At 44.2% G+C, this 22,623-nt stretch overlaps 1 long non-coding RNA gene across 1 annotated transcript; it reads right to left on the bottom strand.

Annotated features, from left to right (window-relative positions):
- Window positions 1–700: 700 nt before the first annotated feature.
- On the bottom strand, window positions 701–21,597 carry LOC144339832 (uncharacterized). The gene is made up of 3 exons (XR_013415260.1): window positions 21,544–21,597; window positions 13,127–13,217; window positions 701–761 (listed from the first exon to the last, which is right to left on the bottom strand). It is a non-coding gene; the product is annotated as an uncharacterized LOC144339832 (long non-coding RNA).
- Between the last annotated feature and the right edge of the window lie 1,026 nt (window positions 21,598–22,623).

Raw genomic sequence — 22,623 nt, 5'->3', positions numbered from 1 at the left:
AGATACTGGCCATAAAAAGAGCAAAGGACAGCAGGAATAAAATTACCTCAGGTACTGAGGTTACAAGCACTGCTGGCCACCAGTTGCTCACCTTTCTTCAAGAGATTAGACAGTGAACAAAGAATGATGAGGTCACAGGAGAAGAAAACTCTATGTCTTTAGATCTGTACATAGTATAGACCTCCAATGTTTAGAAACAGAGAAAATAGAAAAAGGCAAACTCATTTTGCTGTTTGGCCTTGGCCCTAATGGTCAGGCTGTGGTTTTTCTGTTTTCTCCTGTTGTATGTGGTGGTGCTGTGTGAGTATAACCACCAATCACATGTATATGTCCACATGTATTTCTGCATTTTTCAACATTATCTTACAAGACATTCAACTTTAAATCAGGGGGGAAAAACTTAGTACTTTTAGGGTAACTAAATTAGAAGGTAACTAGTAATCAATCTGTCATTAAAGCCTGGCATCTTATCTGCACTGGGTGCATGTATTAGTTAGCTGTTATAGTGTAACAAACCATCCAAAGCTTATTAGCATCATAATTGAGATGGTCAGGCTTTTAGACTGGGCTCAGTGGGACCATTCTTCTAGTCTCAACTGAGCTCCTTCAGACATGTATTATCAGCTGCTTGTTGACTAAGGAGCTATGCTTCTGGGAGTGAGCTTCTGCTTCTGGGGCTGTCAACAGAGGCAACTTGCTTCTCCTCCCCATGGTATCTTGTCTGGCTTACATGGGCTTTTTTTCATGGAAATGGCAGCATTCTGAAAGAAAAACAGAAGCATTCAAGAACTTTTGAGCCTACGCCTCAAACTAGCACACTGTCATGTTCACTGGTTTCCACTGCCCCGAGCAAATAAGGCCAGCCAGATCCAGGGACTGGAAAACAGGTTCTGAGTCTCAATGGGAACAGCTGTAAAAGCACCTGGCAATGGGCATGGATACAGGAGGGATAAAAACATTGCTACCATTTTTGCAATCAGCATCATTCTGCCGTTTTGTGCGTATGTAGTTTATAGAACTGTTCCACATCAAAAAATTGTCCAAAGACCCACAGTGGCTGGGCTGGGACTCAGGATCAACTCTGTGTGACGCTTGAAATCCTGGAGAGTGACACTTCTAAAACAGAAGTCAGATTTATTTTAGATTTGTGCCCATATAGTACTGCTTATTATTAGAATAATTTTAAAATGGCTGGGCATGGTGGTTCACGCTTGTAATCCCAGCACTTTGGGAGGCCAAGGCAGGCGGATCACAAGGTCAGGAGTTCAAGACCAGCCTCGCCAACATGGTAAAACCCTGTCTCTACTGAAAATACAAAAAAATTTAGCTGGGTGTGGTGGTGGGTATCTGTAGTCCCAGCTAGTTGGGAGGCTGAGGCAGGAGAACCTCTTGAACCTGGGAGGCAGACGTTGCAGTGAGCTGAGATCACGCCACTGCACTCCAGCCTGGGTGACATAGTGAGACTCTATCTCAAAATAAATAAATAAATAAATAAATAATCTTAAGAAATTGCAGAAACACACGGTGGTTCACACCTGTAATCCTAGCACTTTGGCAGTCTGAGATGGGAGAATCACTTGCACTCAGGAGCTCAAGTGCAGCCTGGGCAACATAGTAAGATCCTGTCTCCATAATTTTTTTTTTTTAAATTATCCAGGCATGCCTGTAGTTCCAGCTCCTCAGATAGCAGAGGTAGGAGTATTACTTGAGCCTAGAAGGTCAAGGCTGCAGTAATCCATGATTGGTTACACCACTGCCCTCTAGCCTGGGTTATAGTGTCAGACCCTGTCTCAAAAAAAAAAAAAAAAAAAGAAGAAGAAGAAAGAAATTGCAGGAGCATTTGAAAAGGGCATAGAATAATTTGGAAAAAATAGCTGAAGGACGAGTTGAGAAAATCAAAGCCAAACCACACATTACTTATTTTTTATCATAGAAAAATATTGAAAATTAAAAAAAAAAACTCTAGAGAAATGAAATGTTACAGAGTTTAATTGAACAAAGAATGATTCACAAATCAGGCAGCCTGTGGAGCCAGAGTAGGCTCAGAGAAACTCCAGCACAGCCACATGGTAAAGAAAGACTAATGAACAGAAAAAGCAAAGTGACATACAGAAAATGAAAGTGAGGTACAGAAACAGCCAGATTTACAGTTTGGGATTTGCCGTATTTGAACATGGTTTGAAGATTTGATATCCTTTTATTGGGAAAATCACAGTGGTTAGTACAGGAATGGGTTACAGTTAGGTTTCAGTTTACTATGTACAGAAAGAAAAAAACCTATTGACCAAAATTAAACATGAAAGGGGAGGGACAGCTTCGGGCTATAACTAATTTAACAATTTCTTGCTTTTGGTTATCTTCTCAATTGTGAGAGATAAACCACAACTTGATACATTATATTCTGCCATCATCAAAAATATACTTATTTAGTCTCAAATCTCATTGTGAAATAGCAGAACTGTGAGTTTTATAAAGTGGAAACCAGGACTTGAGGATATTAATATTTTTAAGAATTACAGTAGGGGGACCTCCGTACATTAAAATTTGCTTCTTACAGAATAAAAACAAAGCCTGGCCTGTTTTAGCATCTACCTATTTTCTTAAATTTTTAGTTTGAGTATGTCATATTTAGCATGAGTGACTCCATTTTGGTTTGGTTTGGTTTGGTCTGTTTGGACCTAGTGCATAAGTTCAGTCCAGAATGATAGCCTCCAATAATTTCTTTTAAAAATTCCCCCATTTTGGTTAAGTTTTCACATAGGTCAGAGTGTGACCAAAACATTGGGCCTTAGTGCCTCTCTCAGTTTCCATTATTTTGGGTTTTTGTCCTTATCATATCATTCATAGGTTATGGTGTCCTCATGGTCACATATGTCTTTGAGTTTTCATCATTCCCATTAAAGAGAGGTCATTTGACATTCTAGAGATGACTGCATGCAAACATTTATAACTTTTGAGAGAATACAGTGCAGTAGGGAGACTACTATTTTGACTGTTGGGAGGATAACACCAAGAGTTTGAAGTATGCTTTTTAACCAGAGTCCCCATGAACAAACCAACTAAACTTAAATAGATCAAATAATCAGCTAAATAAGTGGTCTACTCATTTCAACCAAGGAGTCTGTTTCTTTTTTTCTTTTTTCTTTTTTTTTTTTGAAATGGAGTCTCGCTCTGTCGCCCAAGCTGGAGTGCAGTGGTACGATCTCGGCTCACTGCAACCTCCGCCTCCCGGGTTCAAGTGATCCTCCTGCCTCAACCTCCCGAGTACCTGGTACTACAGGCATGTGCCACCACGCCCGGCTATTTTTTTGTATTTTTAGTAGAAATGGAGTTTCACCATGTTAGCCAGGATGGTCTCGATCTCCTGACCTCGTGATCCACCCGTCTTGGCCTCCCAAAGTGCTGGGATTACAGGTGTGAGCCACTGTGCCCAGCCCAGCCTGTTTCTTAAACCCCATAATGAAATCTTTGTAATACCTGGTGTATTTCTCCATGTGCAAGTACACGTCTTAGCAACTACACAATACTTTTCTGTTTATCCAGTAAGTAATCTAAAGAAATTCTATTATTTAGCACAACTTTAGTAAAAAATTTAAAGTCCATTGTGTAACCACAGCCTTTACAGTAGAATCTGCTCTTGAGACTATTATGAAGAATAAATGCCTGACTATTGCCTGATTTACTCTAAACCATGAAAGAAAAAGACCAAACAAATGATGCTTATTTAGAATAGCAATGGCCTCCTGGCAATGCTCTTTAACTTATTCTGAATAAATTATCTTTAACTTATGAAGTAGGTTAAAAGCAGTGGACCTATATTCTGCTTCTGATATTATCAGAAAACAAATGTCTCATTAGAATTTTTCAACCACATTGGCCCTTCATCATTTATCTACCAAGGCATAAGTTTGTTCATATATAAGGTTGACTGCAAAATTCTCTACATATAAATGTATATCTCACGTGAGTGCACACAAGAGGTCTTTTAAAAATTTTTTGTTGTGTGTAAAGCCATAAGAAAAAAACTGTGAATGATGAGTGTCATGATAGCAGAGATACCTTGATTTTTGGTCTTGTGTGAAAGGCTATCTACATCAAGGTTGCCATTTGCTTTTGAGGAGATATTTTTCTTGTTAGCTTTACCTTAAGATTTCCAATGGGTATACAATTGCAAGAGTTTGGAGGGACCCTTCTGAGTTGTAAGATTATGAACCAAGGCACAAGGTCCCAAAGTCATGCCGCACTGTAGCTGAGAAGCAGACTTAATCTCTTGGTTCTAGATTATAAAAGATTTTATTGCCCTCAGTCAGTAGACTATTAAAAGCTTTCTTGTCCAAGCACAGTGGCTCATGTCTTTAATCCCAGCACTTTGGGAGGCTGAGGTGGGCAGACCACTTGAGATCAGGAGATTGAAATTGGCTTATCCTGGCCAACATGATAAAACCCTGGTCTCTACAAAAAATACAGAAAAATAGCCAGGTGTGGTGTCACACAACTGTAATCCCAGCTACTCCCAAAGCTGAGGGATGAGAATTGCTTGAACCTGGGAGGCAGAGGTTGCAGTTAGCAGAGATCATGCCACTGCACCCTGGGCGACAGAGTGAGACTGCCTCAAAAAGAAAAAGCTTTCTTTACTTGGTGAAAATATGCTTTGCCATAATGCATTAAGGCCTTGCTGCATTTAGTCATATTAGACTTCAGTACCAGAAGATACATGAGATTATATTATAAGGCGCATAGGCCTTCCAATGACTATTCTATAATGGTCAACACATTTTTTCCTCTCTAAGTGGATCTGATTGTCATCAATCTGGAATTACAAAAGCAATCCAGTCATTTTAGTTAGCTTTGCTCAATAGTATTGTGCCTATAATAACTTTTTTAACAGTTTTACAACTTGTCTAGCAAAATAAGTGTTTTATTATTGGAGAGTTTTTCAGAAATGTCCCATGAGGAAAACACATTTTCTAATATCATTTTAGGTATGATTAGAATGTCAGCCTTCTTACATGAGAAAGCTTTTATACTACCAGAAAACATGCATTAAAAAACAAAAAAATTAAGCCTAGAGGTGGTGGCTCACGCCTGTAATCCCAGCACTCTGGGAGGCCGAGGCGGGCGGATCACGAGATCAGGAGTTTGAGATCAGCCTGGTCAATATGGTGAAACCCTGTTTCTACTAAAAATACAAAAATTAGCCAGGCATAGTGGCGGGCACCTGTATTCCCAGGTACTCGGGAGGCTGAGGCAAGAGAATCGCTTGAACCTGGGAGGTGGAGGTTGCAGTGAGCCGAGATCTCACCACTGCACTCTAACCTGGGTGACAGAGCAAGACTCTGTCTCAAAACAAACAAAAAACAAAAAACAAAAACCCAGGACAGTTGAATACAAATTATGTATAAATGTTTGAATAACCCATCAGGTAGCAGAAATGTGCATGAAGTTTTGATTGTCTACTTAAAATTGGTCTTAAACTATTTAAGTAATTTAGGCACTATACACACACACACACACGTTTAATTTATATTTAGTTTGGATTATTTGATCTTTTCTGTGATGAGCAATAGAATGCAGAGCTTTTAATAATGGAAGCTTTAAGAACTCAGGAATGAATAAGTGGCTGCCTAGGCTCTCCAATAGTCCACACTTAACATTAAATTTATGTCATCTTGACCGGGCACAGTGGCTCACACCTGTAATCCCAGCACTTTGGGAGGCTGAGGTGGGCAGATCACAAGGTCAAGAGATCGAGATCACCCTGGCCAACATGGTGAAACCCCATCTCTACTAAAAATACAAAAATTAGCTGGGCATGGTGGCATGTGCCTGTAGTCCCAGCTACTAGGGAGGCTGAGGCAGAAGAATCGCTTGAACCTGGGAGGCAGGGGTTGCAGTGACCTGAGATCATGCCACTGTACTCCAGCCTGGTGACAAAGTGAGACTCCATGTAAAAAAAAAAAAATTATGTCATCTTACATACCAGAACTTTTTCTCCAATTTATGTGCCTAGCACTGATAACTGAGTGGTTCTCATAGGTAATTTTACTTGGACCACGGAGTTTATTTAAAGAGCACATCTGAAAAATTTCAGTACTTGCTGATTTAGCATAAAAATGTGGCAAAGTATTTTCCTGATATTCAATTATGATCCTAAAATTATCAGAAACAGGACTCAACTTGTCTGGTCACTTTCCATCTTTTCATGAACCTCCTAAAGACACAATACTCTAGGATTTTGTGTGCTTTTGAGGTTTTTAGAAACTAAATAGGAATTAAACCATTAACTGAAAATTACTTAAATGATTATGAAAAAACAAAAAATTGATTATATCTGTTGCCTACAATATTTTTTCATAATAAACATAATTATGACTAATAGCATATAAACAGATAGATATTAGATTTTTAGAAATTCTATAAAATTTTGAAATAAATATTAATAACATATTCATTAAAATATAAGTTGAAGGAGGTCAAACATCTTTTTTTTTTTTTTTTTTTTTGAGATGGAGTCTCACCCTATCACCCAGGCTGGAGTGCAATGGTGTGATCTCGGCTCACTGCAACTTCTACCTTCTGGGTTCAAGTGATTCTCCTGGCTCAGCCTCCCAAGTAGCTGGGATTACAGGCGTGTGCCACCATGTCCAGGTAACTTTTTTGTTATCTTTAGTAGAGATGGGGTTTCACCATGTTGGCCAGGCTGGTCGCGAACTCCTGACCTTGTGATCCACCTGCCTCGGCCTCCCAAAGTGCTGGGATTATAGGTGTGAGCCCCCGTGCCTGGCCCAAACATCATTTTTAATTTGACAATGCTTCCCATGCGATTTAACGTATCAAATAACCCTGTTTATCACTCTTTTGGATGTTGCATTGGCTCTCCGTAGCAACCAAAAGTTAGGGGTCAAAAACCAGTAATTTTAAGGTCGGGCATCATGGCTCATGCCTGTAATCCCAGTACGTGGGGAGGCCGAGTTCAGCGGATCACTTGAGGTCAGAAGTTCAAGACTGGCCTGGCCAACATGGTGAAACCCTGTCTCTACTAAAAATACAAAAATTAACCGGTCACGGTGGCACACGTCTGTAATCCCAACTACTCGGGAGGCTGAGGCAGGAGAATCTCTTAAACCCGGGAGGTGGAGGCTGCAGTGAGCTGAGATCAGGCCACTGCACTCCAGCCTGGGCAACAGAGCAAGACTCTGTCAAAAAAAAAAGACAGTTTTTTTTTTTTCAAAGTTTCACTCTTGTTGCCAAGACTGGAGTGCAGTGGCGCCATCTTGGCTCACTGCAACCTTGGCCTGCTAGGTTCAAGCGATTCTCCTGCCCTAGCCTCCTGAGTAGCTGGGATTACAGGTGTCTGTCACCATGACCAGCTAATTTTTTGTATTTTTAGTAGAGATGGGGTTTCACCATGTTGCCCAGGCTGGTCTCAAACTCCTGACCTCAGTAGATCCACCTGTCTCAGCCTTCCAAAGTGCTGGGATTACAGGCATGAGCCACCATGCCCGGCCAAAAAAAGACAATTTTTAAGCTGAAATTTGATTTTAGAAAGACTGTCAAATATGTCAGAGGGTTAAAATACTTGACCAAAATAGGATCACAGGTCACCATAAAATAATAGTCATTCATTTAGCCAAAGTGATAATTAAAAGATTTTTAAAAACAAAACATGTTACTGTTTGATACAGGAGATTAAATTTTTCAATCCAAAAACCTGAAAAAAGGCAGTATGAGAAAAATTCTACCTCTCTTTTAAAATTTATTCAAAAGATAAACAAAAATACATTACTGTGTCGTATTAATAATAATACATAAAATTTTGTTCAAAAGAAAAATCAGCTTTTACTTTTGTATTAGTGTATTATCAATACTAAAGTTAATTTTGGTGAAACTTTAAAAATAAATCCATAAAATCTATTATTTTTGTCCACTCTAGATTTCTGTATGTATTTTATAATCTCTTATAATTAATTTTTTAACTTCTAATATTTTAATCTGCATATGTCTTATTTTTTCAATTTTAGACAACCTTTAAGTAATTTCAAACTAGACAAAATGTTTCTGACTTTCTTGATGAAAGCATGTTTTGTTTTTGTTTATACACTCTCTATATCAAATTGTTATTCCTTAAATCTAATAGTTTTAATTATACATATTAATTACCTTAACGAGCAACCAAATTTGTAGTGAAATTTCTAGGAAGTAATTTTGAACTGTTTTATATCAGTATTTTTAGATAAAAACCATTTTGTATTTTAATAAAAATGTTTTCTCAAATTTTCTGTTAAGTAACAGATCTAAATATATTTAATTTTTCTATGTCATATAAAAATAAGATTCTAGTCAGGCATTACGGTAGCTCATGCTTGCAATCCCAGCACTTTAAAAAGCCAAGACACAAAAACTGTTTAGCCCAGGAATGTGAGACCAGCCTGAGCAACATGGCAAAACCCTATGTCTACACATGATACAAAAATTATGTGGGCATGGTGGCCTGCACCTGTAATACCAACTATTTAGGAGGCTGAGGAAGGAGAATTGACTGAGCCCGGAAGCCTGAGGCTGCAGCAAGCTGTTGTCAAGCCACTACACTCTATCCTGGGTGACAGGGAGATCCTTTCTGGAGAAAAAAAAAACTGGCCAAAGCATATAAACTTAAACTTAGGGAGTTGTTGGTGTTTTTTGTTTTTATCATTATTATTTCAATAGAGGTGGTGTTTGGTTACACGAATAAGTTCTTTAGTGGTGATTTGTGAGATTTTGGTGCATCATCTCCTCAGCAGTGTACACTGTACCCAACGTGTAGTCTTTTACCCCTCACTACCCCTCACCCTTTCTGCCAAGTTTCCAGAATCCATTATGTTACATAATTCTTATGCCTTTGCATCCTCATAGTTTAGCCCCCACTAAAACGTGACAACATAATGATGCTTGGTTTTCCATTCCTGAGTTACTTCACTTAGAATAATGATCTCCAACTTTATCCAGATTGCTGTGAATGCCATTATTTTGTTCCTTTTAATGGCTGGGTAGTAGTCCATGGTGTGTATATATATCCTATTTTCTTTATCCACTCGGTTGACGGGCATTTAGACTGTTTCCATATTTTTACTATTGCAAATTGCACTGTTATAAACATGTGTGTGCAAGTGTCTTTTTCATGTGATGACTTATTTTCCTCTGTGTAGATAACCAGTACTGAGATTGCTGGATCAAATGGTAGTTCAACTTTTAGTTCTTTTAGGAATCGCCATACTGTTCTCCGTATTTATTGCACCAGTTAACATTCACATCAGCAGTGGAAAAGTGTTCTCTTTCATCACATCTACACCAACGTTGTTTTTTATTATATAAAAATACATATATAATATATATAGCATATATATTGAGATGGAGTCTCGTTCTGTCACCCAGGCTGGAGTTCAGTGGCAAGATCTCAGCTCACTGCAACTTCTGCCTCCCAGGTTCAAGCAATTCTCCTGCCTCAGCCTCCCAAGTAGCTGGGACTACAGGTGCACGCCACATCACCCGGCTAATTTTTGTATTTTTAGTAGAGATGGGATTTCACCATGTTGGCCAGGCTGGTCTCAAACTCCTGGCCTCAGGTGATCTGCCTGCCTCGGCCTCCCAAAGTCCTGGGATTACAAGTGTGAGCCACTAAACCCAGCCTGATTTTTTAGTCATAGCCATTCTTGCAGGAGTAAGGTGGTATCACATGGTGTATTTTTTCTGTTTGTTTTTCGTTTTTGTTTTGTTTTGTTTTTTGAGATGGAGCCTCACTCTGTACCCAAGTCTAGAGTGCAGTGGTACAATCTCAGCTCACTGCTACCTCCGCCTCCCAGGTTCAAGTGATTCTCCTGCTTCAGGCTCCCGAATAACTGGGAGTACAGGTGCGTGCCACCACGCCCGGGTATTCTTTGGTATTTTTAGTAGAGACAGGGTTTCACTGTGTGAGCTAGGCTGGTCTCCATCTCCTGACTTCGTGATCCACCCGCCTCGGCCCCTCAAAGTACTGGGATTACAGGCGTGAGCCGCCACGCCTGGCCCACATTGTGATTTTGATTTGTATTTCCCTGATAATTAGTAATGTTGAGCATTTTTTCATACATTTTTGGCCATTTGTATATCTTCTTTTGAGAATTATTTATTTATGTGCTTAGCCCACTTTTTAATGAGATTATTTGTTTTTTTCTTGCAGATTTGTTTGAGTTTCTTGCAGATTCTGGATATTAGTCCTTTGTTGGATGGATAGTTTGTGAATATTTTTTTCCCTCTCTGTGGGTTGTCTGTTTAATCTTCAGATTATTTCTTTTACTGTGCTTTTTAGTTTAATTAAGTCATATTTATTTATCTTTTTTTTGTTGCATTTGGTTTTGGGAACTTGGTCATAAACTCTTTGCCTAAGCCAATGTCTAGAAGAGTTTTTTCTGTATTATCTTCTAAAATTTGTATAGTTTCAGGCATTAAAGTCTGCAATCCATCTTGAGTTGATTTTTTTATATATACTTTTTTTTAGACAGAGTCTTGTTCCGTCACCCAGGCTGGAGTGCAGTGGCAGGATCTCAGCTCACTGCAGCCTCTGTCTCAAGGGTTCAAGAGATTCTCATGACTCAGTCTCCTGAGTAGTTGGGATTACAAGCATGTGCCACCACACCCAGCTAATTTTTGTATTTTTATTTTCTTCAGATGGAGTCTTACTGTGTCGCCCAGGCTGGAGTGCAGTGGTGTGATCTTGGCTAACTGCAACCTCCCCGTCCCGGGTTCAAGCACTTCTCCCTGCCTCAGTCTCCTGAGTAGCTGGAGTTACAAGTGCCCACCATCACGCCCAACTAATTTTTGTATTTTTAGTAGAGACAGGGTCTCTCCATGTTGGCCAGGCTGGTCTAGAACTCCTGACCTCAAGTGACCTAACCACCTCCGTCTTTCAAAGTGTTAAGATTATAGGCATGTGCCACCGCGCCCAGCCTTAAGTTAGTTTTTGTGTAAGGTGAGAGATGAAAATTCAGTTTTATTCTACTACATGTGGCTTGCCAGTTATCCGAGCACAATTTTTTAATAGGGTGTCCTTTCCCCACTTCATGTTTTTGTTTACTTTGTCAAAGATCAGTTAGCTGACAGTATTTGGCTTTATATCTGGTTTTGCTATTCTGTTCCATTGGTCTACATGCCTATTTCCTCTAGGAATCTGGATCTCTTCTCTTTTCCCCACCCTGCCCTCAACTCCCCTTACATACATACAACCTGGATCACAAGACCAAGAAAACCACTCCACCAGCCGCTGAGAGAAGAGCCACAAAAGGACCCAGAACTTCTGCATGGCTACCTTAGATCACCCTAAATGTACTACTGACAGCCATTGTTAGCATTCAGGAGCTGTTTATTCTCATTTTCACACTACGCTAAAGAATTTTAAACAGTCACAGGATAGACTGGCTGGAAGTTGGCGTTTGGAACATCCCATATCACCTAAAGCACAGTGCCACAGTCTCAGGTACACATCGGCCCACCTGCTACCCAAATAAAACAATTGTTTTCAAGAAACCAGAGCCCATGCAATGATGATGCATCAGCTGGGTGCAGTAGTGGCCAGCTAGCAGGGTCTTGGCTGTGTAAACTAAAAGGTACCTAAGACAGGTCTCAATCAATTTAAAAAGTTTATTTTGCCAGGGTTAAAGACATGCCTGTGACACAGCCTCAGAAGGTCCTGATGACATGAACAAGGTGATCGAGGTACAGCTTGCTTTCATACATTTTAGGAAGACATGAGACATTAATCAATATGTGTAAGATGTACATTGGTTCGATCTGGTAAGGTGAGACAACTGGAGTTGGGGGCTTCCAGGTCATAAGTAGATAAAAGACAAAAGATTACATTATTTTGAGTCCTTGATAAGCCCATCACTGAATATAAAATTTATTCTGCCTCAGTGAATCTGCATTTTTACATAAACAATAGGGCAGAAGAAGCAATCAAATATGCATTTGTCTCAGGTGAGCCTCAGAGGGATGACTTTGAGTTCTGTCTGCCCTTTATTCCAAGGAATTTCCTTATGGGCAAATTGTGAGGAAAATATGTAGCTTTCTATATTTGTAGCTATCTTATTTAGAAATAAAATGGGAGGCAGGTTTGCCTGACACAGTTTTCAGCTTGACTTTTCCATTGGCTTAGTGTTTTGGGGGTCCAGAGGTTTATTTTTCTTTCACAGTGGGCACCACTTTTATTATCCAGTGTATATGTTTAAACTAGACAGAATAAAACATGATATATATTCATAAGTAACAAATATAGGTTAATAAAAAACTTGTAAACACAAATGTAACTAATGCTACACCTTTCAGAACAGCCCATCCTAATTCTTCCATTTCTCATTAACTACAATTCCAATAGACTTTTCCCATAATGTTATAGTGGATCTTAATGTCAGAGGCATTCAAACAGTAGGGACGGGAGGCAGAGAAATTCTGGGAGGGCCGATCTCTGGTTAGGGCCCCACCTTCATGCCAAAAAGCCTGATAACACTGCTCAAAGTTAAAAATTTACATCTCTGTTTTCCCGCTTGAATGTTGCCTTTTCCAAAACCACCCATGTCCCATCCCACTCCCCTTCTTGTGCCCATAAAAACCCCAGGCTCAGCCAGCAAAGAGAGGAGAAGCAGCTGGACATTGGAGACTATGGTTGGACATTAGAGAGAAGGAGCTTGACTTCACAGAGAAAGCATGATGGAATAATTTCAGAGAAAAGTCTGGCCAGGGATGACCAGACTTCAGGGGAACATAATCTTACTCAATATCCTTTTCTGCTCCCCTTCCAGCTGAGAGCCACTTTGATCGGCAATAAAATACCTCACATTTACCATCTTCAATTTGTTCTTGCAACCTCATTCCTCCTGGATGCCAGACAAGAACTCAGGTGCCATGAGTATGGATGCAAAAGGCTATCACACTGACCCTCCATTGAGCTGTTAACACTTAAGCTGTCCATGGACAGCAAAGCTAAAAGGGCACTGTTAACAGTCCTTCTGGGGTTTCAGAAGTCATGAGCACCTGCCAGATGTTGCCATGGGGCCCGTACAGAGTTTGCTCCTGCCAGGGTCCAAAAGTGTTTGTCTCAGCTCCTGTACCCACTTACCTGCATGCTCCCCATCCCACAAGTGGTGGAGCACAGTGGGTTGAGTGAGTGGAGTTTGTCCCTGCTGGCACCCGTGCACTCCAGTTTCCACCTGTGAAGGTGTCAGAGAGATATTCTGCTTCAAAATCAAAGCGACTCCATCTTAAATAGCAGCTGGGTGAAATAAGGCTGAGATCTACTGGGCTGCATTCCCAGGAGGTTAGACATTCTAACCTTCTATCAGGATGAGATAGAAGGCCAGCGTAAGATACAGGTCACAAAGACTCTGCTGATAAAACAGGATGTGGTTTAAAAAAATGCCAGCCAGACAATAACCAAAACAGCATGGTACTGGTACCAAAACAGAGATATAGACCAGTGGAACAGAACAGAGCCCTCAGAAATAATACCACACACCTACAACCATCTGATCTTTGACAAACCTGACAAAAACAAGAAATGGGGAAAGGATTCCCCATTTAATAAATGCTGCTGGGAGAACTGGCTAGCCATATGTAGAAAGCTGAAGCTGGATCCCTTCCTTACACCTTATACAAAAATTAATTCAAGATGGATGAGAGACTTAAATGTTAGACCTAAAACCATAAAAACCCTAGAAGAAAACCTAGGCAATATCATTCAGGGCATAGACATGGGCAAGGACTTCATGTCTAAAACACCAAAAGCAATGGCAACAAAAGCCAAAATTGACAAATGGGATCTAATTAAACTAAAGAGCTTCTGCACAGCAAAAGAAGCTACCATCAGAGTGAACAGGCAACCTACAGAATGGGAGAAAATTTTTGCAATCTACTCATCTGACAAAGGACTAATATCCAGAACCTATAAAGAACTCAAACAAATTTACAAACAAACAACAACAACAACAACAACAAAAAACTCCATCAAAAAGTGGGCAAAGGATATGAGCAGACACTTCTCAAAAGAAGACATTTATGCAGCCAACAGACACGTGAAAAAAATGTTCATCATCACTTGCCATCAGAGAAATGCAAATCAAAACCACAATGAGATACCATCTCACATCAGTTAGAATGGCGATCATTAAAAAGTCAGGAAACAATAGATGCTGGAGAGGATGTGGAGAAATAGGAACACCTCTATACTGTTGGTGGGCCTGTAAACTAGTTCAACCATGGAAGACAGTGTGGCAATTCCTCAAGGATCTAGAACTAGAAATACCATTTGACCCAGCCATCCCACTACTGGACATATACCCAAAGTATTATAAATCATGCTGCTCTAAAGACACATGCACATGTATGTTTATTGTGGCACTATTCACAATAGCAAAGACTTGGAACCAACCCAAATGTCCATCAATGACAGACTGGAAATGTGGCACATATACACCATGGAATACCATGCAGCCATAAAAAAGGATGAGTTCATGTCCTTTGTAGGGACATGGATGCAGCTGGAAACCATCATTCTCAGCAAACTACCACAAGAACAGAAAACCAAACACCGCATGTTCTCACTCATAGGTGGAAATTGAACAATGAGAACACTTGGGCACAGGAAGGGGAACATCACACACCAGGGCCTGTCATGGGGTAGGGGGAGTGGGGAGGGATAGCATTAGGAGATATACCTAATGTAAATGACGAGTTAATGGGTGCGGCACACCAACATGGCACATGTATACATATTTACCAAACTGCACGTTGTGCACATGTACCCTAGAACTTAAAGTATAATAATAGTAATAAAAATGCCAGCCAGAACCCACCAAAACCAAGATGGTGATGCTCATTCTCACTGCTCATTATACGCTAGTATACTCTATTTGCACGCGAAAAGACTCTACCACGAGTGCCATGACAGCTCACAGATGCCGTGGCAAGATCTAGGAATTACCCTATAGCCTCTAAAATGGGGGAAGAAACCTCAGTTCTGGAAAATTTCTTCCCCTTTCCTGAAAAACTCATGAATAATCTACCCTTTGTTTAGCATATAATCAAGAAACAACTATAAGTATAGTCAATCAAGCAGTCGATCTCACCGCTCTGTCTGTGGAGTAGTCATTCTTTTGTTTCTTTATATCTCTAATAAACTTGCTTTCACTTTACTGTATGAACTGATTCTGAATTATTTCTTATGGGAAGTGCAAGAACCCTCTTTTGGGGTATGGATTCAGACCTTTTTCCAGTAACATTAAGATAAGGTTGGCTAGGCACAGTGACTAACACCTGTAATCCCAGCACTTTGGGAGGCCATTGGCAGGTGGATCATCTGAGGTCAGGAGTTCAAGACCAGCCTGGTCAACATGGCAAAACCCCGTCTCTACTAAAAATACAAAAATTAGCTGGGCATGGTGGGGCGTGCCTGTAATCCCAGCTACTCAGAAGGCTGAAGCAGGAGAATCATCTGAATTCGGGAGGTGGAGGTTGCAGTGAGCTGAGATTGCACCATTGCACTCCAGCCTGAGCAACAAGAGTGAAACTCTGTCTCAAGAAAAAAAAAAAGAAAGATAAGAGTATGTTTGTTACATATATGGGATTCTTTACTCAAGGAATTCTTTACTCAGTGAGTGAATTCAGAGACTACAAAGTTACAGAGGGAGAAAGAAATGTCTTTGAAAGGATTATGAGGAACAAAAGTCACAGAAATGATTCCCATTGTTATTCACTGGCACATATATTCTCACTTTGGGAGGAACTGCATCTAATTTCAGACCGTGGTTTATAGAAGGTGCTATAAACCAGCAGCAAATTCATATCCGGAACTGCTCACTACAGAGGATTTTGTCTCCTTGCTGGTATCATAAATTTGTCTTTCACTGGCTGCTTTAAAACTTCTGTAATGGTGGTAGATTTCAGTAAAGTGGAGCCCTCACAGCCCAGCCTGTTATAGGTAGATAGATAGACATGATAGGGGCAGGAGAGGGCCCGCCCCCACCTCACCCACTATTAAAAATGTTAGGTGATGGTTTGGTAATTATGGCATTGCCTCACTAAAAGTGATAAATTGGCAGTGAAAACCAGGAAGAGGCCAGTTCCCGATGGTCTACACCTGTTAACATTTAAGTGTTAATTAAAGGCAGGCCCCAGGGAAAAGCAACTTCCTGGGCATGCACACTGACAGACAAAAATTGCAAAGTATGGTCTTCTGGGTACACTCCACCAGAGAAAAGAAGAAAGCTTCAGATGGGCAGGCGTTTAAGTTCCTAAATACACTGCATGTGCTCAATTTCCAAGGGTAAGGAGGGCATCACACCTGCAGAAAGCCCACCCTAGGGGAAAGAGGTGAGTCTATAAATTAGTCCCAGGATCAAAGTTAAAGGCTCCTTTTTTCCCCCCTCTTTGACCTTCAGGCACCCATTTGGATCTCTTCCAAGCATTCTTTCCTTTCTTTCCTGATCTAAAACCTTTTAAATAAACTTCCACTCCTGCTTTGAAACTTGCCTTGGTCTCTTTTTCTGCTCCTTCAGTCGAATTCTTTCTTCTGGGGAGGGAAAAATTGAAGTTGCTGGAGACCCATACAAACTCGCCCCCCAGTAACTCAGATCTCTTCCGCTGGTAACAAGCCTGCCCACCCCTTGCATCCATCCAGCAGTGACATCCACCTTGAGCATGGTGAGGTAGGACATGCCATTGGTGCCCACCTTCCTACCGTTCACCTCCACATGCTAAGCCACTTCACACCGCACAGTGGAGCTCCATCTCACTGCCCAGCACCACCATCAGGCTGAGCAGCAGCCATATATGTAGGATGGGACAGTGAGGACAGCAAAGGGTAGGGGCACACAACGGCTGGACAGATTCCTCACTGCGTGCCTCTGCCTGCAGCTCTCGCCCAGCATGACCAGGGCATATGCCTGCAGGATGCTGCCTGATATGGTTTTGCTCTGTGTCTCCACCCAAATCTCATGTCAAATCGTGATCCCCACGTGTTGGAGAAGGAGCCTGATGCGCAGTGATTGAATCATGGGGGTGAACTTCACTTCCCCCTTGCTATTCATGGGATAGTGAGTTCTCATGAGATCTGGTGTGTGGCACTTCCGCCTTTACTCTCTCTTCCTCCTGCTCCAGCCATGTAGGATGGGCCAGCTTCCTCTTCACCTTCCACCACAATTGTAAGTTTCCTGAGCCTCCCCAGCCATGCTTCCTGTATAGCCTGTAGAACCGTGAGTCAATTAAACCTCTTTTCGTCATAAATTACTCAGTCTCAGTTCTTTATAGCAGTGTCAGAATGAGCTAACACAAAGGGGAGCTTACTCTCCACTACGCTCTCCATGACCAGGCTCCACAGCTGGCGCCACTACTACAGATGGATCCTCAGGTGAGAGGACTGGATCACAGGTCCTGCCCTGCAAAGCCCTCCACTCTGGACCCAACACTCACCTTCGCCCAGGTCAAAGGTCATGCCTCCACCACCAGGCCGACCTTGATGCCCTGATGTGATGCACTTCATAGACTTCCTTATGGTTCTCTAGCCAGGAAATGGAGAGTATTGGATTGTTGGTGGCCACAAAGTGAAAGTGAATGGGTTCAACAGCTGGCATGGCCAGCAGTTTTTTGTCCATCTTCTGGGGCTGAGTCCAGTAGGGGAACCCTGGCACATGAAGGTCACAACAGAGGTGAGGAACAGAGACCCATCTGACCCAACCCCTTCAATGGGTCCTTCTGGCTAACTCCAGACTCAGTTTCCCCTTCTGTGGAGGGAGAGTGTTGGCTTTTTGGGGACTCCTGCCTGGGCTGGACTGGACTCTGCAAGCATCAACACCATGTCCCCCAAACCCTGGGCATTCTCTGTGTCTCCTCTCTTCTCTGTCTGCTTCCTCCAAGCTGCTACTCCTGTTAAGAGGCCCAGTGTGCTCCAATCTGGCCTGTAGAACTTCAAGGCATGAAGGCATCTTCCAGGGAAGCCCTTACCCTCCAGAGGAGGACCACTGAGGCAGACCCACAGGGGCATGGTCCAGAAACCAGCGGGCATCCCAGTTGGATGGATGAGCCAGGACAGGCATTAGTAGCAGTTTTCCAGGAGGGTGAACTTAGATGCCCACAGTGTGGAGAACCTAGAAGGCAGTGGGGTGGTGTCTGTCCACTAGAATCTGAGGCCCTAGGCCACCCTATGCAGTGTTTCAGGACCTGGTGGGCACTTAATAAGGATAGAGTTCTAGAGGCTTCTCCTCCTGCCCATCTTGGTGTCTAGGGCTGCTACACCTCCTTCCTCACAACCCAATTGGCTTTCCTTTTTCTTGGGGGCTGTGGTGGGAGCTGCCTTCCTGTGAAGATTCATGGAGTGTCTGGGTCAGCATCTGTCAGAGGGAGGCACCAGGGGCCCGGGACAGAGGAGGGAGGGAGCCCCTCTCCAAGACACATCCATCCCTCAGAGGACACTGAGGCACGGTGGGAGCAGTGTGGGCAGAAGCTAGGAAGAGGCATCTCCCAGAGCTCTGAGCTGCCCTCCCAGGCCTCCCAGGGTTGGTGGTGACCCACAGGGTGATCGAGAGAGCCCAGCAGGCTGTGGCAGAGGCTGTTTCTGGACCTGAGAGACCACAATGACCATCTGCCCACTGCCAGACGGTGCCTTCTGAAAGGTGACCTGCCAGTGACCCTCACAGCCCAACCAGACATGGGGCAGAAACCCAGTCACCTGCCTGGGATAGCCAGATGGGCAGGAGCAAGCAGGGACTCAGGGTAAGAAAACCAGAGTGTGTGTTCCAGGGTAGTGGCTGAGGGCTCAGATGAGCTGAGAAATTTAGATCCTCTTTCAGCATCTGCCTCTCTCCTGGGATCTGGGAAGGGACATGGACCAGCCCAGAGGCCAGCCATGACTGGAGCCTCCACCAGTGTAGGGTGGCAGATGAGGAAGGACCCCACGCTAAGCTGAGAGCTGACCCTTGACAGGATCACAGTTCGTCTGCTAAGTGCCAACAGAGGCCAGGAACCCCGACTTAAGGCAGAGGTGGGCAACAGGTTCCCTGCCTCCTGCAATTTTACCCCAGGGCCCACAGGGTCCCTGGGGAGACCCAGTAGAGGTTCAGTTGAGGGAGTCAGGCAGGGGTATGCCAGGTGAAAAACAGTGTGGGACTGGTTATGAGTGGGCACTAAGAGTGCCTGGTCTGACTCTCCCTGGGGAGGTAGAAGCAGGGCACAGGCCAGCTGAGTCCCCAGATGCTCCACCCAGCTGTCAGGCACACATGGCCCATAATCCCCTAAGCAGCCTCCACATGAGTTCTCTCTTGATCAAGAAGAGAGGGAACCCACCTCTACCTACAGACATTTGTCCTCACATACATCAAAGAACAAAACTCTGCCAAGGCCAGGGAAAGGAATAATTATCTCCCTACCCCACAGCACCATTTTTTTGCCAGAAACCCCACCCTTGCCCCACAAGGTGCTGAAGTCACCCAGGGTGCCACATGCCAAGAACAGTCCGCTGCTGCAGCAGCCCAAAGGCTGCTGAATCTTGCAGGGGCCTTATTGAGCCTGAGGAACATTTCCCAGTCACAGAGTCTTTCTGATTTTGTCACTCACTGGCCTTGTACCTCAATTTCTCCCACTGTGGCACAAGGTAAAAATCCCTTCCTGAAAGCCGGGAGACCCAGACAGGCAACCACATTCCATTAAATGACTGCAGCATGTGAAAGCCTGGGGTGAGAGTCTCTCCCTGCCCTGAGTCCCTTGCCCCAAGACTGATGTCCATGAGGCTACGCCAGGCAAGCCTGCTGGGGAGGATCACATTTTCTGCTGGGGAACCTTGTTCCCAATTCCAGGTTACCACAGTTAAGGTCCCCCAGTGCACTGGGGGAGGCACAGGCTGGGATGGAGGGGGAGCAACACTTCATCATAAGGGCTTTGGGTCGACTCCAGAGAACAAAAATCAAATTTAGACTTCTGTCTGAAGCTGACCACCATAAGGGATTTTAATTTGGGGGTGAGATGAGGCCCTGGGGTCAGGAAAGGAGCGCGTCTTGTTTTGGACTCTTCAGCTGTCTTGGGTAGGAGATTTGTTGCCAGCTATGTGCTTTAATTGACTCTAAGGGGAGGGGGCGCCCAGAGGGGATTCTGAAGCCAAAGGTGAGAGTCCTGTCTTCCTGCCTCCCCAACTCACTCCCCAAGAGTACACATTGGGCAGTAGAGTTTCCTTACAAAGTCAGGAAAGAAAAAATCCAGAGACCAGGCAGGCTAATAAATGCTCACCAGGAATATCTGGCCTAATTATCAAAACAGCTCTGCCGTATTCATTGTTTGGGACAAGGGAGGAAACTGAGGTTCAAAATGGAAACCGAGAGTCTAGCCAGGCGTCGCCCTCCAAGCCTACCCACACCCAACCTTTCCGCCAAAGGGACGGCTCCACTCCCAGTTTATTCACCTTTAAATCACTCAGGGATCCCCTGGGCCACCTACTCCACTCCAATCCCCCTCGCTCATCCTTCCAGGGCCTCCCTATGCATGGTTTCCAGGCCGGGGATTGGGGTATCCGTGCACCCCTTGCCCCGGTTGGAGTTGGTTGTTTCCAGGGGAACAGGCTCTTGGCAGTCGCCCTCCAGGTCACCCCTCTCTAGTTGGTAGCCCGGAGTCTGGCAGCGTGTGTGCAGGGCAGATGGCACACAGAGTGCTTGGCGATTTGGCTGGGAGTTGCCAGTGCCACACCTCGGGGACAGCGTCAACTTTCCAAGGCGGGCTTGGAGCACCCTCTCCTTCTCTGGCCTAGGGGCGCCTCCTAGAAGACCCTCCTTTTCTCACAGGACCCTGACTGCCGGTAGCCCTACACTCCTGGGACATCTCCCCCCTTACCTCTCCCTGGTGATGGGTGTGCTCCCCATGGGGCAGACAAATCCCTTAGCCCACCAGGCTTGAGAGTAGGGTAGGGGCAGTGGTGGCACTAGAGTGTCACCGCATCACGCTGGCCACTGGCTGGCAGGGGCTGCGCTTCAGTTGACTTCTGCACATCCACCCTCCAAATTCCAACCTCTGGCTTTGGGGCCGAGGGGCAGGGTCTGTGGACGCCACGGGCCAGGCTCCCCGCTAGGGCCTCACACTTGGGTGGTGGCCCTGCAGCTCCTGGCGCCACACAACCGCTGTCCCGGTTCAAGCAGTGATCTTCTGGAGGAGTGGCAACAAAACCCGGGACTAACCTGGCAGTGCCACTTACACGCGGCGACTTTTCCCCACCCAGGCGCCTGTGTCCAGTTCCCCAGCGTCCCCTGCAGGGCCCCGGACCCTCCTCAGTGCCCGCGGCCTGCTTCCCCGCCTGCTGCTCCTCGCACACCGCGCTGTCCTTGCTCAGGGCTCCAAGGCGGTGCCGGCCACCACGGTCACCGCCAGACTGAGCGCGAGGGCAGGGCGGGGCGGGGCGGGGCGTCCTCAGTCTCCCAGAGGGTGGCGACCCCCGCGCCCGGCTCCGGCACCGGCGGGAAGAGAGCGCCCCCCGGAATCTGGTGGGAAAAGAGGCCGGCTCCTTACCTAGGCTAGCAGAGCTAGAAGCGGCTGTGGGCGGGCTCCTGCTCCCCGATTCTCGCCTGGCTTGGCGCCTCCTCCTGGCTGCGTTCCCTGCCTGGCAGCTGCAGAGCCCTCCTGGGCAGCGGAAACAAACTTCCCAGAGCGGGAAGCCAGTGCCCCAGCCTCCTCTCTGCAAGGACCAGCCCGTGGGACACCCCGGCCCCTCCGCTCCTGCCCTGTCCCTCTGGCTACGGGTCAGGAGGGCTGGCATGAGACCGATCGGGACCCTGCGGTTCCAGAGCCTGCGCCCCGCCCCGCTGAGACCACACAGTCTCTGCTCTCTTAGGAGTCTTGACATGGCCCTCCTGACGGGTGGTTGGGGGACCAGGGTGTGTGTATATGGGGGACAGTTGGTCAAACGTGGCTTTTTGTTTCCTCAAAAATAAAGACCCCTTTGAAATTTTAGGTTTTTTCTTTTTTACTTAAAACAAGTAGGGTCTAATTATTCAAATGTACCCATGATCCCGTCAGTAAATTTGAGCACACTTTTATTAGTTTTTGTCAGTTAGTCATTTTGTTTGTTTCTGTTTTTATGGAGAATTTAAAATTCTATCTGAAATCAGTAACGTATCTTCAGAAAAATTTTATTGAGAAAAGAGCCTTTTTCAGGAGGAACTGGTATCTCTGGCGAATTTTCTGTCCCCTTGTTAGAGTTTATGAGTCAGTTATTTTATTAAACCTAAATTCAGTAAAAATTTCCTATAGTCTGTGGAGCAATATAAAAAATCTGGCGCAGTGGCAGTAGAGCAGTCTTTAGAATTCTTAGATATTCTGATGTGTCAAATTGAAGCCATGCCTGAAAAATTCATGTCACAACTATTGTGCTATTTTTCAATGCTACTCTTTGCCCTGGAGGGAAGCAATGCATTCCTTATAACTCTAGCAGCCCAAAGAGCTGGCTACAACACCCTTCAAAGATTACATTTTAATGTAGTAGACCAGGAATACAAAAAAGCCTTAGCTTTTGTTTTTTCCCCCCCTCGGAGTTTCCCTCTGTTACCCAAGCTGTAGTGCAGTGGCTTGCTCTCGGCTGGCTGCAACTTC

The sequence above is a fragment of the Macaca mulatta genome, chromosome 3, assembly GCF_049350105.2.
Source record: "Macaca mulatta isolate MMU2019108-1 chromosome 3, T2T-MMU8v2.0, whole genome shotgun sequence".
NCBI lineage: Eukaryota > Metazoa > Chordata > Mammalia > Primates > Cercopithecidae > Macaca > Macaca mulatta.
Note: the sequence above shows the minus strand (reverse complement) of the source record. Positions and strands in the feature narration are given on the sequence as shown.